Genomic DNA, 23,290 nt, shown 5'->3' on the forward strand with positions numbered 1-23,290 from the left:
CCGCTGTATAAACATGGGGACCTGAGCAGATCCCCAGCACACCTGTAAAGACCAAAGTGTGGACACTTTGCCCCTTCTTAGAATTGGGAACAAAACACCCATGGAAGGAGTTACTGAGACAAAGTTTGGAGCTGAGACAAAAGGATGGACCATCTAGAGACTGCCATATCCGGGGATCCATCCTATAATCAGCCTCCAAACGCTGACACCATTGTATACACTAGCAAGAGTTTGCTGAAAGGACCCAGATATAGCTGTCTCTTGTGAGACTATGCCGGGGCCTAGCAAACACAGAAGTGGATGCTCACAGTCAGCTATTGGATGGATCACAGGGCCCCCAATGGAGGAGCTAGAGAAAGTACCCAAGGAGCTAAAGGGGTCTGCAACCCTATAGGTGGAAAAACAATATGAACTAACCAGTACCCCAGAGCTCATGTCTCTAGCTGCATATGTATCAGAAGATGGCCTAGTTGGCCATCAGTAGAAAGAGAGGCCCATTAGTCGTGCAAACTTTATATGCCCCAGTACAGGGGAACGCCAGGGCCAAGAAGTGGGAGTGGGTGGGTAGGGGAGTGGGGAGGGGTATGGGGGACTTTTGGGATAGCATTGGAAATGTAAATGAAGAAAATACCTAATAAAAAAATCCAAGTGTGGGTCCATGCGTGGTGAAGTACACATGTAGAGGGGATGACACAAGAGGTCTCCAGGGGCTTGCTAGGTGGCCAGTCTTGTTGAACAATCGACTTCCAGGCTCAGTGAGAGATCACATCTCAAAACTAAGGTGGTAGTCAATAGAGGCAAACAGGCAACACCGTGTCTCCGTGGGCAGACAGTGGATGGCTTGTGAACTGTGACCTTTCTATAGTTTGGATCTGAACCAGCGCATATGCCAGGTAGAGCAATGTGTATTTCTCAGGGAAGTAGATTGTATTTTATTTTATTTTTTTGAGACAGGGTTTCTCTATGTAGCCCTGGCTGTTCTGGAGCTCATTCTGTAGACCAGACTGGCCTCGAACTCAGAAATTCGCCTGCTTCTGCCTCCCAAGTGCTGGGGTTAAAGGTGTGTGCCACCATGCCCTGCGGGAAGTAGAATTTTTGTTTTCTGTTTAATAGTAGTATTTTTGAGACAGAAAAGTTAGTCCTGGATGGTGTCAAATTAATAGCAATCTCCCTGCCTTAGTTTTTCAAGTTCTGGGATTATAGGTGTGTGCCACCAGGCCTGTCTGAATCGAGTTTTCTTGAAAATATCAAGGTTACACAGTGTTGCAACCACTCTGAATTGGGGCATTGATTTTTACTTTTTTTTCTATTTTTATAAAGGTTGAGAAGTGAGTGGACCAGATTGCAAAGCAGCCCGACAAGATATCCTTATTAAGATAAAATTGTGAATTTTCAGAAAGCACGGGTACACATCAGACAGCTGAAGGGACAGACGTAGACCCGTGGTGTTCTCAAAAGCGCCACAAGATGGCGCTGCTGCTGCTTCCCAGTCCCGACTACAGAGAAACTGCCAGCAGTGGCTGGAACAGTTAGTCAGAAGTTCTCTACAAGTTTGAAGTGATTACCCAGTGAACATATTTCTTAAGTAATCTTCAACTTTGGCTGCTGGAGAGCTCCTCACAATGAGGCCGTTTGAAACGGGCTCCGTATAAGCCTTGCTCTCTTGGTCATGTTTGTCAGAGTCTGGGACATCAAGCTTAAGGGAAGGAAAATGGCTGGCTGGTCAAACTGCCACAGGGACAAACTGCCGCAAAACACCAGCACCAGGAGTCCTTTTGCATCAAACTCTTGATTGTTCTTTCTGGCAGAAGCCAGACTTACGAGGTTTCCCCATCCTTCTTCCTAGGTCTTCTTCCAGGTATCCAGCTGGTCCCCCAGCAGTTGCAACATTGAAATTAGACTTGTTTGTGTGAGGCTCTGCCCGAAAGCTGCAGAGAAGCTAGTATTTAGACATGATGGCCCGGGCATGCGTGACTGCATGCATGCATGAATCCATCTGTCCATTTCAGGGCTCCAGGCAGTATGGTAGGAGCTGGAAAATACAGCAAACCTGATAGCTACCTATCTGAATTTGTGTGTGTGTGTCTGGCTCCTGACCTGGAATCTTGCTCGTGGTAGGGACTCCTTTCTTTTCAGCTCCCCCTTTGGTGTCTTTATGCTTGAATGGAGTCTCACAGTTTGATTATTTGAACTGTAACGTTCATGCGGCTTCTGGAAAAATCCCCAACAACCCTGTCTGCCTCTGATCACATCCTCTGGCGGACAAAACAAGCTGACCTGAGTCTGGGTGACGAACCAACCTTGCTTGACTGGCCCTGAGAATGGAGATAACCCTGGAAGGCAGAATACTACTTTTAAAACGAGGAGTGATGGCTTCCCAAGATGGGAGATTTTCAGCGCTACAATCCAACAAACCTGGGCAGATAGGGATGAGCGGATCACCTTGGGCCAGTTCTCTCTTACATCCCTGAGAGACCTGGCCTCTTTGTCTTTCTCCTCCTCAGTGTTTCTGAGGTCTGTGCTGCCCTTGGCACTCCTGGCAGTCCTTGTTTGTCCTGTGCTGGCCGGCTTTGAGGCTGACTGGTGGGAGGCTCAGTGTGGGAAGGAAGACATGGCTTAGCAGTGTTCACCTCGGACAGGCGCGGCTGTACCTCTCAGCCTCAGCTCCTTTTATTGTAAGATAGGTATAATTATCCCTGCCTCACGTTTGTTGAGAGGATCAGGAGAGATCATGCATACAAAGTGTCAGGTATGAACCTGAGCATGAGAGCATAGCCCGATGTCGATAATGCATTCAACAACAACAACAACAACAAATCCTGCACAGAATAGTGGCAGGAGGGAGAGGTTCAGGGCTGCAGAATCCAGGGCGAGTACCAAAATGGAGAGGCCAAACAGTATGGGTGTGGCTGGGCAAAACGGTGTGGGTGTGAGTAGGACTCTGGTCTCTCAGCAACCTAAGATGAAATAGATTTTACTCTGATGACAGCAGGGAATCACTGAGGGATTTAATGGCTCCATCAGTTTGGGTCGTCATCCCTAGCTGCTTTGTGGATGTAATTCTGGTCACGCAGTGCCTATAATTCCTGTACAGTAGCGGGAGGGGCACAGGGCAGTGCATGTGATCAAGATACATTGTATACCTGTATAGACCTGTCAGATAATAAACATGTTTATTAAACTAGGTACTTTGTTTCTTTGTATTTTTCCCTTACAACCTCCTCAATTCATTCACCTTTCCTTTCAACTGAGTTCTATTATTATTTAAATCAGGGTTGAAGGCCTTGACAGGAGGTGAGGGTTTTCAGGACCTACATCTCCAATAGATCCATTCCTGGTCTGTCAGTTTCATCCTAGCTGGGCTGTGGAATACTGGGTCTCAGGCTGCTAGCCGCTTGGACCAGTGACAGAGCCAGGAGAAGCTGAGTGCTCTGGTCCTAGGATCAGTCTCCTGATTTCTTGAGCTGCTCTTTCTGTATGGCAGGTGAGCTCTGAGCATCGGTGTTCTCTGTATTTCCATGTCCCTGACATCAGGTGCATTCTAGGGATTTATACTTGTCGCTGGCGCTGAGAACCACCGGTTTTGACTTCTATTATTTCCATCTTATGTAGGACTTGCTGTCCTTGCAAATCCCCATTCCCCTCCTCACTTAAGACTGTCAGTCTCTTGGAAAGGGTGTGTGTATGCATGCTCTTGGTTGGGAGAAAGATTGGGGGTAATGTGGGAGGGTATTACAGTACTTAGTAGAGCAAATTCACGGTTGGACCAGGTCTATAGAAGGGGTCTTAGTACAGTCCTGCTATACTAAGTCCAATCTCTGAGAGTCAGTCTACCATATGAGTCATAGGAGTCCAGATTTTCCCACAGGGCAACTTCTGGAGTACTTAGAAGTCCATGTTTGGGGTTGAGTCAATAGAGTGGCTGGCTGTTAAAAGTGAGGTGACTAGGTGACAGTTCAGGAGACAGTGGGGGGTTTTGTGTATTGTTTTTTTTGGTTCCCAGCTGCTTCCCCTTGACGTGATGCTGGAGTGATAACATCTGATCCCAAAGTCCTTTCACCTAATCCATTCCCAAGAGCCCTCAGATTCAATACCTTTGTTTTCTGAACCTAAGGAAAAGGTTGCAGGCTCAGCAGAGAATGAGAAAGAGGGAGGGAGAGGGAGAGGGAGAGGGAGAGAACACTTCTGCCACAACAGTGAGAATGAAGGGCGATGTAGCAGCCAAGTGTGCCCCCCCCCCCCAGGAATAGCAGGGGTCACTGTCACTGTGAAAACAGGAATGAGTCCCAAAGGGATCAAGGGAGTGCTATACAGAGTTTTCCCAGGGGATGGAAGGGACCTGGGGTGGCCTTTACTGAAGGAAAGAGAATGGACCACACAATGAATACGGGCTAGTTCTTCCCACAGAGTCTCTACCTGACTCCCATCAGCTAGCCTTTGGCCCCTTTGTGGGCTGCTGTGTACACATCTCTTAATCCATAGCTTTGCCCCTTGGCACATCTGGTATTACACATCAGTGGGGAAGCAGAAGTCGGTATGGGTCCCTCTGATTCCATGATAAGGATAACTAACCCCTGGAAGATTCCAATTTTTCCATCCTTAAAGTCCTTTAAAAATTTTAAATAACAATATTCCTGTATGTTTGCTCTGAGGATTAAACTAGACAAATACCACAATGTGTCTGGCTCAATGGCTGGCTTAGAGTGAGTTCCTCAGATTCTAGACCCTCTAAGCTCACCACTCCCAGAGTGGCCTCTGCGTCACACTTGGAATCACTTGCTGCACAGAGCCCCCAGTTGTCCCTCTGCTCTCTCCTGAAGAGCACCGCAAACTGTTTCCAGACTCACAGGTGCTATGAATGGTGCCGTGTCAGCAATAAATGGGAATGGCTGCCATCTGTGGTAAATTCACGTTGGAAATTGAATCCTGATCCTGCACAGTGAAGCTGAAGATGTCTGGGCCATTCTGTTCCGTCCGTATGCGTGGGTCAACAATGCTACCAGAGGGTCTTGTGGGAGTGGGTGGCTTCACTTCTCTTTTGCAGTATGGGGAAGAATGCAGAATTGTCCCTTGTGTCACAGGGGGATGCGGAAAGGAGGCCCTCGAGGAACGGGTTAATACGCTGATCTCAGACCCAACCTTCAATACTGTGAGGGATTACTGTCTCTTTTTTATAAATTACCTGGCCTCATGAATTATGTAATAATATTACTAGCACCAGACAGACTAAGGTAACATCTATTACTCTGAGTTAATGAGCTTGCTGTCCCTCCCTGCTGTAGCCAAGATTCTGCGCAGGGTAAATCAGAGAGCATGTACCATTGTTCTGCTTAAAAGGCATAACACAGTTCCAACTGCCCCCAGGTAGTGTTGACAATCTGAAGTGCGACACCCATGGTCTGGTTGCTGTCTGATCTCTCCCCATCACTCTCCCTCAGCACACTTTTGCTTGTCCCCCACAATCATTTGGGGTACACTGTGTCCAGTCTGAGATTATGATCTATGTGAACTCCCAGAACTCTTGAAAAAAAAAATAACTGGTTCAGTTTTTTGCTCAAATCAAGTAACTTTTGCTATCCTTAGAGCTGTCGCCTTGTATCAACTGACCATTCTGTTCCGTGCTTCAGGTGGGCTCAGCCTTGCCAGCACTGTGGGTGCACACCTGAGCTCCTTTTGCTCACTGTGATGCTATGGTCTGTCTCCCTGGTGCAAGGCTGCTGCTTTTCCGCCACACTGACTAGTGGCACAGTTGAAGTGTCATGTACTCGAATTTTTGCCTACACCCATGAATGAGACAGTAGAAATTAGTCTTTAGTGTCCCCAAGGTTTGAAAATTACAGATTTGACTACACATGTATAAAGCCTGAAAGCTTTTTTTTACTTTCCTATTAGAGACATTTTACTCACATGTCTGCCTGGCACCCACCCTGCAACCATGTTAAATAGGTAGGTGTGTGTGTGTGTGTGTGTGTGTGTGTGTGTGTGAGAGAGAGAGAGAGAGAGAGAGAGAGAGAGAGAGAGAGACGATCATGCCAAGGTGTGTGTGTGTAGGTCACAGATTTCTGTACCTGTTTTTCCCTTCTACCTTGGTTTGAGAAAGAGTCTATTTTATTGTTTGATGGTGTACATGCCGCACCAGCTGGCCTGTGAGCTTCGAGGGACTCTTTAGCCTTGGCTCCCATCTCTCTGCAGGATTACAAGGATTACAGATGTGTGCTGTTACGCCCAACTTTGTATGGATTTTGGGGATTCAAAGTTAGGTTCTCATTCGTGTGCATAAGCTAAACTCCCTGAGTTGTTTACTCAGCCCACAGCTGTGTATTTATATCTGTCTCAATCAATCTCATGCTATTTTAAAATGGCATTTGAGTTCCTGGACAAATTTCTTTGTTATCTGGGAAATAGTGGCGATGAAATCCACAAGTCCCTTTGCACACGAACAGAAATGTTCACTGCAGTCATGTGAGCAGTCCTCGGAAATAAGGTGAAAAAGCCAACCAGGCCTTTGAGTTTGGTGACTATACAGTTTACTGCAGGTTTTGTTTGGATTTGTTGTACGGGAGATAATTTGACTGAGGGCTTTTCTTTCATGTTTGTGTGTGTGTGTGAGAGAGTTTTGTCAGATTCTACCAAATTGTGTTTGGAAAATGTGTTGTGTGTTATCTTTATTTCTTAAAAAGCCCCAAACTACACTTATTAATTAATTAGCTCACTCACTCACTTGTCTACTGAGTAACTAACTCACTATCTCACTCATTAACTAATTAATTAATTTGTGTGTGTGTGCAGGTGCATGTCTGGGCATATGCATACCACCCATGGATGTGGAGTTCAGAGGACAGCTTGAAGAAGTGGGTCTCAGGAATCGAACTCAGATCGCTAGACTTGGTAGCAATTGCCGTTGCTCACTGAGCCATCTTGATGCTTTAGTTTTTATTCTGGAAGTTTTGATTTTAGAGTTTACATTTGCAAATAATTTATGGACACATAGAAAGAATACAGCTCACAAAGGAACTCACACAATATGTACTCACTGATAAGTGGATATTAGCCCAGAAACTTAGGATACCCAAGATATAAGATACACTTTGCTAAACGCATGAAACTCAAGAAGAACGAAGACCAAAGTGTGGACACTTTGCCCCTTCTTAGAATTGGGAACAAAACACCCATGGAAGGAGTTACAGAGACAAAGTTTGGAGCTGTGATGAAAGGATGGACCGTCTAGAGACTGCCATACACTAGCAAGATTTTGCTGAAAGGACCCAGATATAACTGTCTCTTGTGAGGCTATGCCGAGACCTAGCAAACACAGAAGTGGATGCTCACAGTCAGCTATTGGATGGAGCACAGGGCCCCCAGTGGAGGAGCTAGAGAAAGTATCCAAGGAGCTAAAGAGATCTGCAACCCTGTAGGTGGAACAACATTATGAACTAACCAGTACCCTGGAGCTCTTGACTCTAGCTGCATATGTATCAAAAGATGGCCTAGTTGGCCATCACTGGAAAAAGAGACCCATTGGACTTTCAAACGTTATATGCCCCAGTACAGTGGAACGCCAGGGCCAAAAAGTGGGAGTGGGTGAGTAGGGGAGTGTGGGGGAGGGTATGGGGGACTTTTGGGATAGCATTGGAAATGTAAATGAGGAAAATACCTAATTAAAAAATATTTTAAAAAAGGGATATGGTTTGAATCTTATTTTATTAATCAAGTCTTGCACGTTCTTGCTTGCTAGTTCCAATATTCTTGCCTGAGATAAGAACTATGGGCAGAGCAACCAGGCAGCACACATGGGCTGGTCCAAAGTCCCTGGCACATGTATAGCAGAGGGCTGCCTGGTCTGGCCTCAGTGGGAGAAGATGCACCTAGTCCTTGAGAAACTTGAGGCCCCCGGGAAGGGGGATGCTCAGTGATGGGGGAGAGGGGGAGCACCCTCAAAGGGATGAGGAACTGTTGGGGGGGGGTGGATGGAGAAGGGGGCAATGGCTTAAATGTAAATAAATAAAATAATTAAAAAATAGTTATGAGCAGTTTTGATAGGGCTTTTGCACTTACAAGAGTTTTTATACTATATATAGTTTGATGACAAATATTATATAATGATGAAAGTTTCAGTGCCTTTGTTTGCATTGTAAACTTACAGGATAATCTGCTCCACCCTCCCAGTAGAGGGCTTTTTTACTTTAATTAAAGTTTGGTATTCCTACAGCAATCATCAACTTCTTTTTAAAACCATTTTTAAAAATATGTATTTATTTGTTGTGTTATATGTGGGGTATATGCATCATGGTGTATGTGTAGAGAATGGCTTTTGGGAGTCACTTATCTCCTTCCACTATGTGGGTCCCAGGGTCAAACCCAGGCCCCCAGCTTCATTGCCAAGTGTCCTTACCCTGACCCCTCTCACAGGCCCACCAGTTTTATTTTACACTGAGATATAATTCACAGTTCTGTGGGCTCAGAGCTGCGAAGGCATCACCACACTTTAGAGCATCTACACTATCCCCCAAGAAGCCCCACCTTCATTTTCCCAGAGCTCCAAGCCTTAGGCAATCACTAACTGACATCTTGTCTCCACAGACTTGCCTCTTCTGCCACCATGTAATCTGCTATGATTGGCTTTTTCTACTTATTTTCAGTTACTTGCCAGACATTTGGGTGGTTTCTACTTTTTGGTTACCATAAATAACTGATATGGGCATTTATTTTTTGCGTGGATGAGTTTTTATTTCTCTGGAACGTGTTCCCGGCAGGAGAATTACTAGGTTTCAGGATAACTCTAAGCTTAAGCTTTTGTGTAAGTACCAGCACTGTATGAGGAGTCCAATTTTCGCACCCCCTCACTGTTTGTTTTTGTACACCCCTACTGTTTTTGCACACCCCCATTGTTTTTTTTTACGCACTTGTTTTTGATTCTGGACATCAGGCGATATGAAGTGCTGCCTCATTGTGATCTTGATTTGCTTTTCCTTGATGGCTAATGGTGTTGTCATTTATGGTGTATCCATTTTGCACTTACTGTTATTTCTTCCAACTGTTTTATCCTTTTTAAAAACTCTTATTCTTATCTCCAAGTGTGGTAGTGCACACCTTTAATCCTGGTACCCAAGAGGCAGAAACAGCTGGATCTCTATGAGTTCCAGAGCAGCCAGGGATAAACAGTGAGAACCTGTCTCCAAACAGTTCTTTCCGTTGCTTATGTAATTACAGGTTGGATGCTGTGGTGGTGCATGCTTTTAGTCCTAGCACGTAGAGGGCAGTAAATCTCTGTGAGTTTGAGGCCAGCCTGGCCTACAGAGTAAGTTTGAGGCCAACCAGGGCAACATAGCAAGACTCTGTCTCAACAAACAAACAAACAAACAAACAAACAAACAAACAAGTGTAATTGTTTATTGCAGTCTACTTTGTGGGCAGCTCTTGGTGTATAAAAATACAATTACATTTTGTATATTGATTTTGCATACTCAAATCTTGCTAAACTTAGTTGTTTTAAAGTGTCTTCCTTAGGATTTACTCTATACAACTGCAAATTGTGTTTTTTTCCCTGTGTTTTCAATCCGATGTATTTTTCCTTCCCTCCAAACTACCTGTGTTAGAACCTTCTGTATGATGATGGACAGTCTTGTCTTATTCCCCATGACAGGAGCAGGTTCCTGGGGTCATTAGCTATGACACCGGCTGAGGGCTTTTTATGTGCCCTCTACTGGACTACATTTTTCTGACCCTTGTTTAGGGAGTATTTTTATCAAAGAAATATCTGCTGAGATAAGCATTTGGCTTTGTCTCTTGTTGAAGTGGTTTGTTATAACAGTTGATCTTAGATGCTAAGTCAGCTCTGAACTTCTGGATTTAATCACAGTGTGACACTTAAAATATATATCTCTGTGTGTGCACACTTGCATACGTGTGCATGTGTGTTTGGAGGTCAGCAGTCACTCGTGGGTGTTGTTCCTCAGGAGCTGTCCATCTTGGTGGTGGTTGTGATTTGTTTGTTTGTTTGTTTGTTTGTTTGGGTTTTAAGTGGGCTCCATCACTGCTACCCTGAACCTGTGGATTCCGTTATTCTGGCTATCCAGAGAGCCCCGGGGAGCAGCTGGTCTCCACCTCTCCAGTGGTGAGTGAAGCGTATGCCATCATATTTGGCTTTTAAAATCTCTTTTCAGCTAATGACCTATCAATGTTGTTTATTTTTTTAAAAGAAACATCATTTTTACTTTGGTCGACTTAGTTGTCTCTATTCTCAATGCCGCTCACCTCTGCTCTCATCAACCTCAGTCCCTGGGGTGAACTCAGCTTCCTGTTCTTGCTTGTATCACTTTTACTGAACGTTCTCCCTCAGAGAAAAACCTTGAAATTCCCCAAGATTCTATTTGACTGGGAATTTATCTTCTCCATAGTAGGGTGACTCTTTCACCAGCTCCATATCTAGCCTCATTTTTCTCTTTTTACTTTTAAAAGTGGTGTTCTATGGGATAGACTTCCAAGGACAAAACCTCAGGACAGAAAGATTCTGTTAGCCTTTCCTGGGCTTATAAAAGCCAGGCTTGTGGCCCTATAGCTCAGGGGTTAGAGCACTGGTCTTGTAAAAGCCAGGCTTTCTCTAAGTAGCAAAACCCAACAATACAGTTGATTTCTTCGCTGTTTTAGTAAACACTTAGTAACTTTCCTTATGTCAGGGGGATCAGCTGTTGCCCATTTTTGCATCTTTTCTGAGCTATGTTCCGTTATTTATATATATTTTTTCCCTTTTGGTAGTGTTCAGTTTTTATTGACTTTTAGCTGAGTTTTCTGTCTCTATGTGGAAATGGTAACCTCTTGTCTGTAGCTTATCTTGAAAATATTTTCCCCAAGCTTATTCATTGGTCAATGGAAGATTTACATTTTTATGTAATATCATCTGTCAGACTCTCATGTTTGGCTTCTGGCTTTGATGAGCTCTTTAAAAAATGACTTCATCATCCTGTAATTATAAAATGACTTACTTAAATTTCCTTATAGATACCCCATTTATGTTTATATCTTTAGTTTATCTAGCTTTTATTTATTTATTTATTTATTTATTTATTTATTTAGAGACAGGGTCTTTCCCTGGCTATCCTAGAACTTGTTATTTAGACCAGGTTGGCCTCAAATTCACCGAGATCCTCTTGCTTCTGCCTCCCGAGTTCTGAAATTAAAGATGTGTGTTGCAATGCCTGGCTACTAGATATTTTAAAGAAATATGTTTATTCATTTTTATGTGTATGAATGTTTTATCTGCCTATATGACTATGTACCATGTGTGTGCAATGCTTACAGAGGTTGGATCCCTCTAGGGCTGAAGTTACAGATGGTTATGAGCCACCGTGGATTCTGAGAACTGAACTCAGGTCCTTTGGAAGTGGTTAAGGTCAGTGCTCTTAACCACTGAGCCATCTCTGCAGCCCATCATCTGGATTTTATTTTAGTAAGAAGGGATAGGTGTCCACCATGTTTTCTACGAAGGCGCAGGATGTTGGGTCAGGTTTAGCAGCGCATTTTCTTGCAACCTGCTTGCATAATGGCAGCCGTGTCAACTTTAGTAAGTCACTTCTTTTTCCTGACCCTGAAGACACAACAGCATCATCCCACAGTGTGACTGCAACCATGTTAGGACACTTACAATATAACCTGTACCCTGTGTACATGTTGGGCATTTTTATTATATTTCTAAATTTATTGCCCACAACGATGTGAATCTCATTTATTCTCCTTTGAATTTTTTTTGTGAGTTTTGATGATTTGAAGACATCCTAGGGATATTTGTTCCCTAATTCAAACTAAACACTTATTTGTACAACCTCAAATGTATCCATAGCCAACCATAAGATCAAGAATAACAATGAGCTGGGCAGTGGTGGCACACGGCTTTAATCCCAGCACTTGGGAGGCAGAGGCAGACTGGTTTCTGAGTTCGAGGCCAGCCTGGTCTACAGAGTGAGTTCCAGGACAGCCAGGGCTACACAGAGAAATCCTGTCTCCATAAAAACCAACAAAACAAAACAAAAAAGGAATAACAATGATAGGGGGCTTGAAGAGATGGCTCAGTGATTAAGAACACTTGCTGCTGTTGTGCGGGACTTGGGTTCAATTCCTGGGCTCAAAAAAGATCTGTAACTCTATCTCCACCCTTTTCTGGCTTCCATGGCCACCAGGACACAGACATACAAGCAGGCAGAACACACAAGTGTATAAAGTAATAAAAATAAGAATGCATTTAAACATTTAAAAAAGAGTAACAGTAATAGTAATAGACACTGGATGTTTCATGTGCTCATCTAGAAGTACAGGGAGAGAGAGAGAGAGAGAGAGAGAGAGAGAGAGAGAGAGAGAGAGAGAGAGAGAGAGAGAGAGAGAGAGATGCTCTTTCCTTGAGCGGTAGTTGAAAAATCCAAGAGAGCTCACACAAAGATCCAACCGTCAGCTCTCCTTGTTCAATTCCAAATGTGAATTGCAAGAGGAATTGGGTTAGGAAATGCCAAGCACATGCTTAGATGATTGCCAAAATTTATCCCGAGTCTCCACATCAGCATAAAAGCTGATGTATCCTGCTGCTTCTCTGTCTCTTCAGGGGCTGAAGATGTCTATTTCCCATTTGTAAACAATCACCCTTACTGATTAGCTTACAGCCAACTCTCCAACACATTCCTCACTGGCCTCTTTTCCAATTGAGGTATCCTTAAGTTGGTACACACATATAATTTCTAACAAGGACCCAACTCTGTCATTATGTTACATTGTCATCACAGTGATGCCAAGACGGGGCATGCTTCTTACAGTGATGGTGTAGGTCAACTCAGCCAAGACAATAACTGGTTCTCTTCCAGTAGACAAGAGATGGATAGTGTGGACTTGAGGCTGCTTATTTTTGGACTGAAGGTGTCTATTATAAATGGCTCAGGATTGATGCTTTCTGGCCAATATACATTGAGATTGCATAAAGTGTTATTTGTGCTATGATTCTTCAAATGGATATGCTGTAAAGAAGGATGATATGAACTGGTATCTGAAAAGAAATAGGAGACACAGTTTGTGCACACCCAAAGAGCAAAGGTGGGAGAAAAGGAGATGACCCAAGCATGAATGTAATAAATGTCAGGTAAGGAGTCATGGTTCTAGGAAACATTGAGACAGAGTCCAGCATGATGAAGCTCGTGTCTCTAGCTGCATATGTATCAGCTATGCATAGTTGGCCATCATTGGGAAGAGAGGCCCCTTGGTCTTGCAAACTTTATATGCCTCAGTACGGGGGAACGCCAGGGCCAAGAAGTGGGAGTGGGTGGGTAGGGGAGTGGGTGGGGGGAGGGTCTGGGGGACTTTTGGGATAGCATTTGAAATGTAAATGAAGAAAATACCTAATTAAAAAATAAATTAAAAAATAGTATATGTAAATGATAAAAAAATCAGATTTTAAAAAATTTCACAATATATTTATTGTCAGATTCCTCACACATCATTCATGTTCATGACAACTTGGAAGTGATGGAAGTTACTAGACACTATGCTTTATCTTGCTTACAGCATTGGCAAAAAATAAAAGCATCTTATATCATATTAAAAGATGGTTTGTGTTTAAATATTGTTGCATTTCCTTTTTATCAATTTTGCTTTATATTATGTGTGGGACCATGAAAGTCAGCTTGTTTTCTGGTTGAACTAGGATTAAATCCTGGAGATCCAAGATAACTCTGCAAGGGACGGAAGTAAGTTTACCAAGCTTCCAGACACTAGGCTCCTGACACTAGGCCTTAGCTCTCCATAATTCTGTGGCTATCAGTCATGTAGGGCAATGCCCCAAGTCCCTGGTATTCTGTCTGGACTCCACCCCCACTGTTACCTGGCAACAGCCAGGTATGCTCCTCCCCACAGTTACCTGGCAACAGCCAGGTAGGCCTGGCCCACTTAAAAGGGGCTGCTTGCCCCCTCCTCTCTCTCTTACTCTTACTCCTGCTTCTCGCTTGTTTCTCTCTTGCCTTCTTGTTCTCCCTCTCTCTGCATTCCCGTCCCTCCTCTTTCCATGTGGCCATGGTTAGCCTCACCTCGCCCCCCTGCCTTTCTCTGCCTCTACTCCATGTCAATAAATGCCTTAAACTGTCTCTCCTCATCAGGATTTGCTGTGCTGGAGCAATGGAACAGGTCTTTCTCTAAAGAGCCTCACATCTGATCTCCCTCAAAGGCCTCCTTGTGATCTCAGGCATGGCCACCAACCCAAGCTGCCCACCCGAGCAAGCCCAGGACACTCTCATCCCTGTGATAACCAGACAGAGTTCTCTCCTCCCTGCCCTTTTCCCTTCGACCCTGGGCCAACACCTGCCCAGAGGCCCCTACTCCATTCTCAGCTCTTCCGCGGCATTTAGCAGCATCTGTGATGCTCAAGAGCCTGAGAACCTGTTGTCCTTGGCCTCTGTGCAGACCCGGGGAACCCCAGGTAATTCCAGCAAGTCTTCAGGGACCTCAGACTGTGCTTTCCCATCCCCAGAGTGGGGTCCTGAGGCTTCTCACAGCCTGGGTGGCAGCATGGGGTATGCACAGTCAGACTTCCAGTGTCCTGCCTCGCCCAGTGGCCCAAGCCCTGGGTTGGCAGGACCCCATTTTTAACCCACAATTATGCACAACTTCTGGGGTATTCTCAGGAGCAATTCATAGGTGTCAATAGTGTACTTGGTCAAAAAGGTTAAAATACTCGTGTTTAGATGGTGCAGAAGGGCAGATGGCTGGAGCTGCTCTTTCCTATTGTGCTATAGGAAGGGATTTTTCAAAGGGAACCTATGAAGATGCTATGAACACTCAGACTCTGATTATCTAGCTTGTCCCTGGGTAGACTAGAAGCCTGCCCTGGAGACTCTGGTAGAAGATGATGCTAAGAAAACTAGGCCTTAGGGCCTGTTCAAGTTTAATGGATCTAACATTGGGAGGGTGAGCCAAGGCAGGGATGCTGGCTGGCAAGGATGCTGCCCCCCTCCTTTGACCTGTGCTCCATCTGATAGCTGAGTTTATAGATCTGAGATTGAGAACCAGGTTTTACACCGTACTGACTGAGTTGGTTTAGACTACTTGTTACTTCCAAGTCTCAGTTTCTTTGTGTATGAATTTTTATTCACTCAGTTAATGTTGGTGAAGCCCTCTATATTGTTGGATGCCTCTAATGTTGGATGCCACCTCTATAAGCATTGGGTGGATGAAATGAGGACTGTATCTGAAAGGTCTTTGAAAACAGATCTTCATATTGAGTGGCTTTTTAAAAAAAACGTGTGTAGATATGTGCATGTGTGTGTATAGGTTATATATTCATGTGGAAGTCAGAGGACAATCTCTGTTTTTGTACCTCAGGCATCATCCTCACTGCCTTGAAATAGTCTCTCACTGGCCTGGAAACCACCAAGTAGTTCTGGCTAACCAGGAAGCTTTAGAGAGTTGCCTGTCTCTATCTTTGTAGTTATGGCTGACCAGGGAGCTTCAGCAGCATTGAGAGCTGTCTCTGTCATTGTACACATTACACATGCACAACACCACACTTGGCATTTTTCTACCATCTAGTATTTGAACTTAGGTCCTTGTTCCCACAGGGCAAACATTTTACCAACTGAGTAATCTCTTCTGAGTCTCATTAAAAACAAATCATCCAGGTCCAGAGTTATGGCTCAGTGGGTAACGGCACATGCGGACAAACCTGCCAAATGGGATCTAGCCACCAGAGCCCATATGGTAGAAGAAAACTGACTCCTATGAGTTGTTCTCTGACCGCCACATAGTCATCATAATAGAAGCCACCCTACCAATAAAAAAGTAAAAAAAAAAAAAAAAAAAAAAAAAACAAGGCTAACCAGGAGAAGATCAAGAGTAATAGAACTTTCTAGAAAGCTGAGTGCTGTCTCTGAAGTCTCCGAAGAAAGACTACCTTCTACAAGTCAACCAGAGACCCGTATTTCTACCAACTCTTAACTGTGGCACCATTGTTATCCCAATGCTTAGTTGCTTTCTTTATAATGGCTCACTATGTCTATGGAACCCTTCCCATAGTCGTTCCCATGGTATCTTCCACTAAAGTTGTAGCTTGAGCAATTTTTCATTGTGTCTTGCTGTGGCATCATTAGCACCCATCTCAAAAGAGCACAGAACCTCCTAGCGCTCTTGTACCCTATACTCTTTATCTTGTTATGGAGTTTAATGTCTGAAGTCTTCCCAGCATTCTGAGCTCATTCCAGATACAAACCTCCAGCTAGGGCTTGGGCAGTGGGACGCATCAGTGGAGCTCATCTTGAAAATTCAGTACCAGGGTTCTTCCTGTCCCATATACATCACCCTTCACTCTCTGATTTAGACCTTTGTGCCCCTTCAGCTGACTGGGTTCTCATTGTGAGGCGTGGTACTTGGATGTTATAATCTGTCCATCTATATCAATTTTACTTTAAAGTTCATTTGCTTACTTCTGTTCCATTGGTTAAAGCACTCTAAACATTAAAAAAAAAGTAAAAAAATTAAAATAATCTTCATTTTCTGCTCCTGAGTTTTTGTTTCATTTATTTATTTATTTACTTATTTATTGGGACAGCATCTTACCATGTAGCCTTGCCTGGTCTGGAACTCACTATGTAAACCAAGCTGACCTTGAACTCATAAAGATCCACCCGCCTCTGTCTCCTAAGTGCTGGGATTGAAGGTGTTGCCACAATTTCTGTTGTCTTCTCCTTAGTCTTTTAAGAGAAGAGATTTGAGTCTTCCAAATAAACAAACAAACAAATAAATAATCAATCTAGCTTGGAGTTCCAAGCTCTTTTATGGTGATTCTCAGTACCCTTGACAATACAGAGTCAAGTGTGGGACTTTCCCAGACATTTCTATTAGATGAGACCAATCCACTGGATTCCATTAGAGCTGTCAGCCTGTCTAACAGGGTGTACATAATTATTTATACACTTAAGTACTCTGATAATTAAACTCATTCAAAGTCACAATGATTGGTTACTTAAGAGACCTGAATTGCTGTAAGTGGGGACTGTAATTTCAAAGCACACCACACCATTTGTTTTGGAAGTACCATGGTTACCTGTGACAGGGCAAACAAAATGTTCATGCACTGGTTCACACTAAGAATGTCAAGGCCACTTGGACAAACCCTTCTGTGATTCTTAATGCTCCTCAGGCTTAAAGTTATTCCATGGTCCCAACAGAACCCAAGAGGCACACTGACTTCTAAACATTAGCAGAACTCTATTTTCTCATGCATAGATTGTCTAGAAACAAGATTCTAGACCAGCCTGGAGAGGACTGTTTTGTTCCCCGCGTCTCTTATGATGTCTACTTTGCAGCTCTGGCTGACAGCCCTCCTCACAGGGTTTTGACCTCTAGGCCTCTGTGTAGCTCCCACTTGTGTAGTATCATACATAGGAGATCCTTTTCGAGAGAGTCGAAAGGTGGTGCTGAGAAGTTTGGGCTTTTAACTCTCTACCTTCTACCTGTCTTGTTGGCTGCTTGTTCTCTTTGGGAAATTTCTTTTAGTGTCTCTGAGTTTCAGTTTCTTTATCTGCAAAAATGGGACAGCAGGAGGCCAGGGAGGTGGCTTTGTCACTTAACTGCATTCCTTGCAAATGTGAGGACCTGAGATTAATTCCCAGGAACCATGTAAAATAAGCCCGTGCTTATTAATCCCCATGCAGAGATAGGTAGATTCCCTCAGGGCTTACTGACAGGGCTAGACTGCTTATTGAGTTCTAGGGAGTGACAGACTCCATCTCAAAAAAATAATGTGGATAACTCCTAAAAATAACAGCCAACGGTACCCTTAGGTCATTACAAGCATACACATACATGTGCATACGCACAGGTACATGTACATGCACACACACAGAGACATACACACAGACACACACACACATAGACACAGGCACACACACATGCACATGCAGATACACACAGACATGCACATGCAGACACATAGGCACAAATACACACACAGAAATATACATACGCACATAGACACAGGCTCTCTCTCTCTCTCTCTCTCTCTCTCTCTCTCTCTCTCTCTCTCTCTCTCTCACACACACACACACACACACACACACACACAGCCAGTAGTCTCATCTCGTACTTTCTAAAGACTGGATGAGAAAATGATTTCCAAGTCCTTGGCTCAGTGTCTAGCCCACAGCAGGTGCTAAGCCAGTGTTATTTGCTGCTGCTGTCATTATTGCAGGGACGCTGTGTTGGAAGCAAACTTGTTAGATTCTCTTTAGAGGCTGCTCCCCACTTCTCGTCTGGTATCCTGTTTCCTGTTCCCAGTTGGCTCCTTATCTCTATTCCTGGGAACATTCTGGCACATTTTCTCTGGGTTCTCCTAGGAACAGAATAAATGAACCCTTGTCTTATAGGGCTACCCGATTCTGTCATGAAAAGTCGTCACAATCTTGGGCCAGAAAATGTCACCTTTTAGCCTTACTGCTTAGAAAAATAGCTTAAGTGAGGGCAAAGGAGGGGAAGGACTTGGTCACATTTTATACTAATGGGACACTTACGCATGCATTTGAGTGGCATGCTCTTGGGAGAATTTTAGCCTTTGAGCTCAGGGCTATGCGGCAGGGACACATTACAAACTTGCCCACTCGTCCATAGTATGAAGTCACCACTGAGAGGTGCCTATTGAGACAGAAGCTCCACATCGCAGCTGTACTTGCATCTCAGTGGGATCATGAGATGTTCTCAGTGGGTGAGTGGCCAGGATGTCACCCTTCTGAGTTTCCTATGTACTTTTTGCCTTGCCTGACTGGACATAAAGGACCCTGAAGATTCTTGGCAATGGTCGAGCCACAGGACAGAAGGATTGTGGATCCTTATTCCATCAACATATAGTGGAAAGCCAGCCATAAATGTTTACAGTGGACTTTTAACTGTGTGAGAAGTACAGTTTGGTTGTGTCAAGATGCTGGAATGCTGGGTTTCTTTGTTACGGAAGTCAGTGTTATCCAGATAAAGCTAGAATTGGCTTGAACTTCTCCATCAAGGCAAGTTACAAATCCTCCATGTATTGATTGATTCATTTGTTTGTATTTATTTATGTTATATAATATTTTGTATTTCTTCTTTAAAAACTTCATATACTTACACAGTGATCATATTCACCAATCACTCGCTCCCTCCAACTCTCCCTAGAACCCCTACTCTATCTTTCTCCCAACTTCATGCCCTCCTATTTTTTCAAAATCAATAATCTTTTGGCCTTCTGATCCAAATAATAATTAAAGAAGAGGTCATGAATTTGGGTGACAGTGTTTGGGAGAGGTGAGGTAGAATAGGAGGGGAAGACAAAGAGTGGTATATTATTTGCATATGGAATTCTCAACAAATTTTCAATAAAACATTACCCCTTGAGTTCAATTAGTGCTGTCCATATGTGCAGGGGTGTGGCCATCTGCTAGGGTGTGGGCAACCTATATATTTGATAGGAAATTTTCTAAGAGTCCTACTTGAAGCCCCAGAGGTGAAATGAAGAAGAAAGTGGATGGGGCCTCTGCTGGAATGAAGAGTTTATGTTTTGGTTGTGGAAGATCCAACAACAATGAGTTGAGTGTTAAAAAGAAAGAAAACCCAGGGGATGATGTCATTTTATAGGATACCTAGTGACTGTTTCTTTAAGAAGGTGCTGGCATTGGCGTTGAGATCGGATGACAAAGATCACATTATTGGCTCCTCCCACATTGGTTGTGATTCCACCACATCAAATGGCTTGCCCTTCCAGATAGCACACATATCTGATTCATGGCTATTGGAGACATTTTCTCCTTCAGCAACCTCCTCTCCGAAGACCCGGATCTTCCAGCTGCAGGGAGAGGGACTTCTCATGCAAAAACACCTCCGCTCTACCCGTGTTCCTCTCCTGATGGCAGCACAACCACGCCGTGTTGTAGTCAATTTATTTATTATTCCTTGATTTCCCATGTAGCCTGCCACCTCTTGTGCATTCATCTCTGTGGTGTGCATTACTGCACAGTGCTGGGCACACAGCAGGTGTTTGATAAATATTTGTGGAGTTGATTTGAATACAAAATTCACAGTAGAAATGATTATTTGGTTTTTGTAAGGGGCCTGCATAATGCATTGTGTTTATAAAGCAGCTTTTGTGTAGCATCTGTGCCTAGAATGCCAGCCCCTTTAACTGTGTGCATATGGTGACGGAGCCAATTTTAATTACTATGTGCACAGACACTCATATTTCTTAGACACAAGGCGGGCTCCCTTTGTTTTCTTGTTTCTTCCTTTTTATTCCCCTGGTTACGAAACATCTCTAGCTCCTGGTGAGACTGATAACACTTCTTTAGCTGACAAAACAATGACTTCAAGACCCTCCATCAGTGTGACCTGGAGGCTTGGGGCAAGGGGAGACTTTTCTGTCTTCACATTGCTGTAATACTGGCAACCACTGATGTAAGGGACACATGCATAAGACCAGGTTGGGAAACCTCTTCTGCTTGCAACAAAGGTCACTGTGTCATCTATTTCCTAGGGAATCTTGGTGCAGGATGGTAGGGTGAAGAAGAGATGAGCTCACATACGGTAAGGCAAACTCTTCAAAGCACTGGGTAAATTTTTACTGTGTAGGCCCACACAAGCCATTCAAGCTCCCTTAGCCTTGATTTGTCTATCTGCAAAGTGGAGACGAAAGCAGCCACAGTACTATCCCTGTTTTGAGGATAAGATAAAAATACCAAGGTCAGTGATTTTGTTAGAAGTCATCCAGTGCTTCTTAAGTGCCATGAGGTTTATACATATCATATCTTTTAATATTTACAAATATCAAATGCCGGGGTCATATGGTTTAGGGATTGGGATGTAGCTAAGTAGGCAAAGTGCTTAGCTAGTAGGTATGGATCCCGAATACAGTTTACAAAAATCTCTGTGTTTGATCCTTAACATAGCAGAAACCAGGTATCACACAACATAGGCTTATACCAGTAATCACCTGTAATCTTAGTACTGGGGAAGTGAGGATGGGAGAGTCACCTGTGGTTACATCCTTGGTTACATAGCCAATTCAAGACAAGCCTAGGACATAGGAGAACGTATAATGTCATCATCATCATCATCGTCATCATCATCAGCAGCAGCAGCAACAACAACAACACATTGAATGAATGAGGCTCAATCCCATTTCAGGGTAAGAAACTAAAGTTCAGAGAACTAACATATTTTACTCAGGACTTGATTTCCCCTGGCAGTCTGGTTCAGGATAGGCAAGGAAGTAGAGTTATGATTGCCAGTACTGGGTAGAAGGAGGAAACCTCTTCATCTGAGAAAGCTTGTATTTAGGAGACTGGTTCTCACTAAAGGGAGCATATTCCTTCTAGTTCTCCTCCTTGGTGGAAGTCTCACTGTCCAACTGTGTTCTACTCCATCCTTGTCAGCTTGCCCTGGCACTACCTGGCAGGCATGATGGTCTTCAGCTCCCTCTCTATTACCTGGCAGGTATGGTCTTCAGCTGCCCTGGCATTACCTGGCAGGCATGATGATCCCAAACCCATTGGTTTGTTATTGTTTACTCATATCATGATCTAAAACACAGATTATCTGCCTCAGAAAAATGGGCATTTGGGAGTAATAATGATGGGAATCATAACTGTAGTTTGGGTTCACTTGACTGAAGCCGAGCTGCACACCAGGCAGAGGGTAAGCAGGAACACTTTCCCAGGAAAACATGGGATGGACACTCTGTCTGCAAAGGGCAGTCAAATCATCTCTGTCATCTGCCTTCTTATCATTGTGGACAGTTAGAGACAGAAGGAGCAGCATCCCTGAAAGGAGATCTGGGAAGTTCATAGGTGCAGTGTTGCTCACAGCCATCCATTGGACTGAGCACAGGATCCCCAATGAAGGAGCTAGAGAAAGGACCCAAGGAGCTGACAGGGTTTGCAGCCCCATAGGATGAACAACAATATGAACCAACCAACACCCCCAGAGCTCCCAGGAACTAAACCACCAACCAAAGGGTACACATGGAGGAACTCATGACTCCAGTCCCATATGTAGCAGAGGATGGCCTTGTCAGTCATCAGTGGGAGGAGAGGCACTTGGTCCAGTGAAGGCTCTATGCCCCAGTGTCCCAGTATAGGGGAATGCCAGGGCCAGGAAGCAGCAGTGGGTGTGTTGGTAAGCAGGGGGAGGGGGAAGGGGATGGGGGTTTTTGAAGGGGAAACCAGGAAAGGGGATAACATTTGAAATGTAAATAAAGAAAATATCTAATAAAAATGGTACTAGGAAAAGAGAAATGATTTGAAAAAGATAAGTGTTTTAGTTTGCGTTTCTCTGGAAGGAGACTGAGACACAGCTTGGAAATCAATGCTCCATCTGGGACTGGATTCCAGGAAACACTGAAGGGAACCACAGGGAAATGAGATGGGGGCCAGGGGTGGGGGCAGGGGCAGGGGCGGGGGCGGGGGCGGGGGCGGGGGCAGTCTACAGGCTGCTTTTCTTCTTTTCATCAGATTATACTCTGGGAAACAGAGTAGAACACATACCTCCAAGTTATCCTTGAGGTATGGGGGAGGTGGGGGAGCTCTATAGCCACCCTCATCCACCAGTGGTTGGTCTGGCATTCTAGTGTGCTGGAGGCCACATGGGAGGACATTGCTCAGCGTGCTCTGAATTAGTGGAGTTTGGAGAGATGTGCAGGCCACCATGAGAATTTGCTACAAGCTTCCACTCGGAAATCAGATTACCTGCATTTGAACCTCACACCCCTTTCTGATTTATTGTGTGGTCACATCTGGATCATTTTGTGATATGTAGATAGAATTTATTTTGTTTTACATAGCAATGATTTTTCTATTGTGTGTCTGCTGTATGAGGTTTACAACAGTTTAGACCTTACTGGGTGTCTGGGAAGATCATTAGAGATAAGATACAAAACACCGGGAGGCAAACACCGAAAGCATTATAGCTTTAGTAATTATTTAGTTTATTTATTGTGAGAGTGGAACATAGAGACAAAGATGATGTTGTTGGGGAGAGGGCAGGAACAATGGCCTAAATTTTTGTCTAAGAATGATGACATGGAATGAAGTAAAGAGTAAGTAAAGGCCCAGAGAACAATCCTTGCAGGAAGTAGGGGATTTTGAAAATGGTGGATAAGAAGTAACTGGAAGGTAGGGCATTGGGATTGGGTCATGTTTGTCTTCAATGTCTTTTCTCTCTGTGTAATACGATGCTCTGTAAACTACTGTGTTGACAAGGAGTGTAATCTCATGATGGAGCTCCATCTCTATGACCTCTCTGTTGCATGGAC

Source organism: Mus musculus, chromosome 2 (genome assembly GCF_000001635.26).
Source record: "Mus musculus strain C57BL/6J chromosome 2, GRCm38.p6 C57BL/6J".
Taxonomy (NCBI): Eukaryota; Metazoa; Chordata; class Mammalia; order Rodentia; family Muridae; genus Mus; species Mus musculus.